Genomic DNA, 4,027 nt, shown 5'->3' with positions numbered 1-4,027 from the left:
TTTTTTGGAGAAACAGTTCCTAACTGTTTAAAATTGTTATACAGAGTATTCCCGTTGAATCGAACATCTGCATAATTTCCGTTACTATTAAAGGTAGTAAAAAGTGTCATCTGGTGGTGATAATGGCGATAAGAGTGAGGCGAGCTACTGCATTTCTGCATTTTTCGAATTTCATTTTTTCATTTTGAAGGTCACTACAAGGTCACAGTGTTTTTTATCTCTCAACTCGTTTTGGTGCCGTATACCTTTTTTTCATCATAAAAAACAGATATTAATTTACAACAAAAACGCCGATGACCTTGAAAAGACCTTCAATACGATCTCGGAAGAAATTTTTTTTTATCGCCAGTAGATGCGCGCCTCGAAACTATTCTAATCCATCTCCGTCACTTTTGTCCACCCTTAATAGTAATGGAAATAATTTAGATGTTCGACTTAAACGGAACACCCGGTATAAAGCTACTTATTAAAGCTGTTACGAGAACTTTTATTCCGCACGAGGTAACTCGAGGAAGATGCCTAGGTTATTCTATGAAATGTACAACAAATTTGATATATATGACTCTAACAAATTAACGGATTTTATTTGTTGCTTAAATCATATACTATACCATGTATACTAAAAACAACAATTTGCACGTCTATGTTTATCCTCTCACGCTAATGATGCAGGTTGAAGAACGTCGCACGCTCATGTTAGATTTTCTTATGTAGATTCGCATAGAGCACCAGATACAAGTACACACTATTTGTCGAATTATGCAAGTTAGTTCGAACTCCTACCGCTTGCCAATGACATTCTATTGAAGTATAAATACATTTCAGGCTGGTTTAAATCAGTGATCAAAATTCTGTTCCGGATGATTACCATAGATGAGGAAGATACATCACTTTCACACGACACGCAGCTTCACATGCAATTTCCTTGGCATTTACATGAATCGCCGATGCGAAAGACTCCAAGGATTTTCGTGTAAAAATGTGCAAATCGCAATGAATATGGAGAATGATGGACGTCCTTAGAAACGCCGGTGGGTTAAGAGTTTGGCAAGGATCCGAAACATCACCTGAGAACTTCATGAATTTCGCGGGCGGAATACATTAGACCTTTCATTTGTTTAATGGAACCGAGCAATGCGTATGTGTCAGCGGTCCGCAGTTTCGTCGACATGGTGCAACTCCACCAGAATAAATTAGTTTAAATTCCTTGCATTATATCGAGCATTTTGTGCTGCTTGAAGCTTCGCTTCGTGAAAATCGTTGCAGAAGAAAAATTAATGAGTTTTCTTCTCCTCTATTGGCAATGCTGCGGCTATTTCTCGAATTGGAACGTGTCCAGTCTTATCCATCATCAGAAAAAGTTTCGCGACGATGCGACTCGTGGTTCGTGCGCAGTAACTGTTTTAATGCACCACGACAACGAATACTTAATGAGTTTTAGCACGATTAAAAATTGCAATCCTTGATCATCCGTTCCTTTACGTAGATCTCGCTTCGTGGAACTTCGCTTCATTCCGTAGGACAAACAATTTTATGCAGGCGGTAGCGTTTCAGAGACATGAACACCATTAAACTGAAGAGCGTTTCAAGCGAGCAACTTCAACACCGTTTTGCATAATAGAAACCACGATTAAGAAACCTAGATTAAGCGTATGGATTCTAAAAGAATCGAAAACGAGTACTAATAGTGTTTTGAATAGTGTTGTTCAGATAAATAATTTTGAGTAATTGTTTTCGCGAACGTTTCGACTGGTACTTTTGCGAACGTACTGTTGTTCTGAACAATTTTTTGATCGCGTTATAAGGTGGCCTATACTGTATTCGAGATGTTTTCAAGGTTCCTCGTATAAGTAACCGTATAAAAAATCGTGCAAAAAAGAAAATAATGAAAACGTAACTATATACGTTCGTGATCATGTTGTATGTACGAAATTGCACGCAGAAGCTTAAAAAGGTGAATTTGACCGGCCATGGTATGTTTAGTGTTAATGACATCGCTTTGAAGTGAGCTTCGACTTCCAAAATTGAAATTACACATGCATACATACGTTTCTTTCTGTCATTTTGCTATATTTTGATTGGAGATATCGATTAAATCGCAATGTACCGATGTTTTTCACGAATTGGATCATCGCTTAACCCATCCCCCATATTTCCTACGACCTTTTCCTACCATCGTTCGAGGGGCTTCAAGTACTTCAACTCCGAATGAAATTTACGATTATAATATCACTGCTTCGTCCGATTTATGAATGTATCCAAAAACCGCGGACTCATTCAGTGGTCAGAACTCGAGTTTCGGTATGTTACGGACGGTGGTGAATCATGGCCGAGACCTTGTGGATTCCTGGCACGTCCTCGCTGCATAACCTAGCGGAAACGATCGCCAACACGGCAACCAACTCTCGCGTTCTCCAGGAATTTCTATTTCATAAACCGCGGAGAATTTGTTTGATCGCGTTCGCGATACGTAAGTGCTCCCCCTCCCTCGCGCGAAAATCTATCCCGCACGCGATCCCACATTTTTACGCGGTTTTGTGGACATTGGGATCGAGCGAGCGATCCGTGATAATCCAGGAAACTCGACGATTTAAACGTCTAACACCACTCGAGCTATTCGGGATATTATTCCGAAAGGCATCGGTGACCGATCGGTATGAGATTCGGAGGATGTTTTGAAGAAATATCAAATTTTAACTTCGGGAATTCACCCGTTTCAAAGATACAGGTACTTTAGAAGAGACCGGTCATTCATTGTGATCGTTGCTTCGGACGTGTCATCGTATTGTCTCGCGAATTTGTTTAAATTGAATGTCGCCGATTGTTTTGGGGGAGGGGCTGCCGCACTAGATAATACCAAAGCAAATCCGCAAATCAGTCTTTCAGTGTAATCTTGACCTAACCCAACTTAACTTAAACATAATTTTGTCTAACGGGACCTCACCTCAGTTTTCTTCCTTTTGAGTATTGGTGGTACCAATAGCCGACCTTGGGATGCACTTGGGCTGACCTAGTCGTCTCTGTAAAAAGGTCAAGCCCTTTCTTTTTAATTTCATTTCGCCACAAATATTAACAGAGGTGATAATCAAGATTGCATCCCCGGACTCCTCTTTGCAATCGTAAAAGCAGACTCCATTAAAACTCAATTGCTTGAGCATTGGCACCACTTTCAAGATCTACGAAGTTCGTGGAGTGACCCTTCGTCGTTTCTCCAACAATCAGAATACAGTGTTTTCTCGATATATGTCCACAACACGTGTCTAGCCAGGGACATATATCGTTCAGGAACAAACTTCTTTATTTTTCATTATTTTGTAAGGGACTTTCACCAACATATTCGTGGCATTTTTCTAATGAAAATGATACCAAATATGATATAATTCATATTTGATATTTACTTATGTCATATAAGTAGTATAGTCATTCTTAAAAGAATTCTATAGCTTTCAGGATCTTCTCTAGCAAATTCCGCTAATAATTGTGTCGATGCTCTTAATTCAATGGTTCACAATTAAACTTGAGACTATAAGAACTAAAGCTATCAGATATTTTCTGTTTGTTCTATCTGTCATTTTTTGGTCTTTAGGATGATAGCAATAGATTCACAGGGTTTTAAAAGGGGATCTACGATTTTATAATAGATGGCAGCATATTCACTGTTTTGCTTTCAATATAGTAAATAAAAATCGCAGTGCCAATACATCATGTACCGGCGATTATTCCATAATTTTTGAAAGTCTACGGCTGTGGATTTTTTAATAGACCCTTCAACAGCAACGGAAACTTCAATCATAAATCAACAACTCAACCTCAATAACGTAATGTAACAATTTCGTTGGGGATTATTGTGTAGAAGAAGATTTTTAAGTTTTCGTTTGGTACAGGACATTTACTGAAAGGCCTATTACAGACTTCCGGTACATAAATTGTTAATACTGAGAAATGTCGTTTTAGCAGTTAGGCTATTCTCGTGGCCCGAATTGCAGTTGCTGTGGAAGGATCCATCAAAAAGTCTCGGTCTATAGAC

Source organism: Halictus rubicundus, chromosome 4 (assembly GCF_050948215.1).
Source record: "Halictus rubicundus isolate RS-2024b chromosome 4, iyHalRubi1_principal, whole genome shotgun sequence".
NCBI lineage: Eukaryota > Metazoa > Arthropoda > Insecta > Hymenoptera > Halictidae > Halictus > Halictus rubicundus.
Note: the sequence above shows the minus strand (reverse complement) of the source record.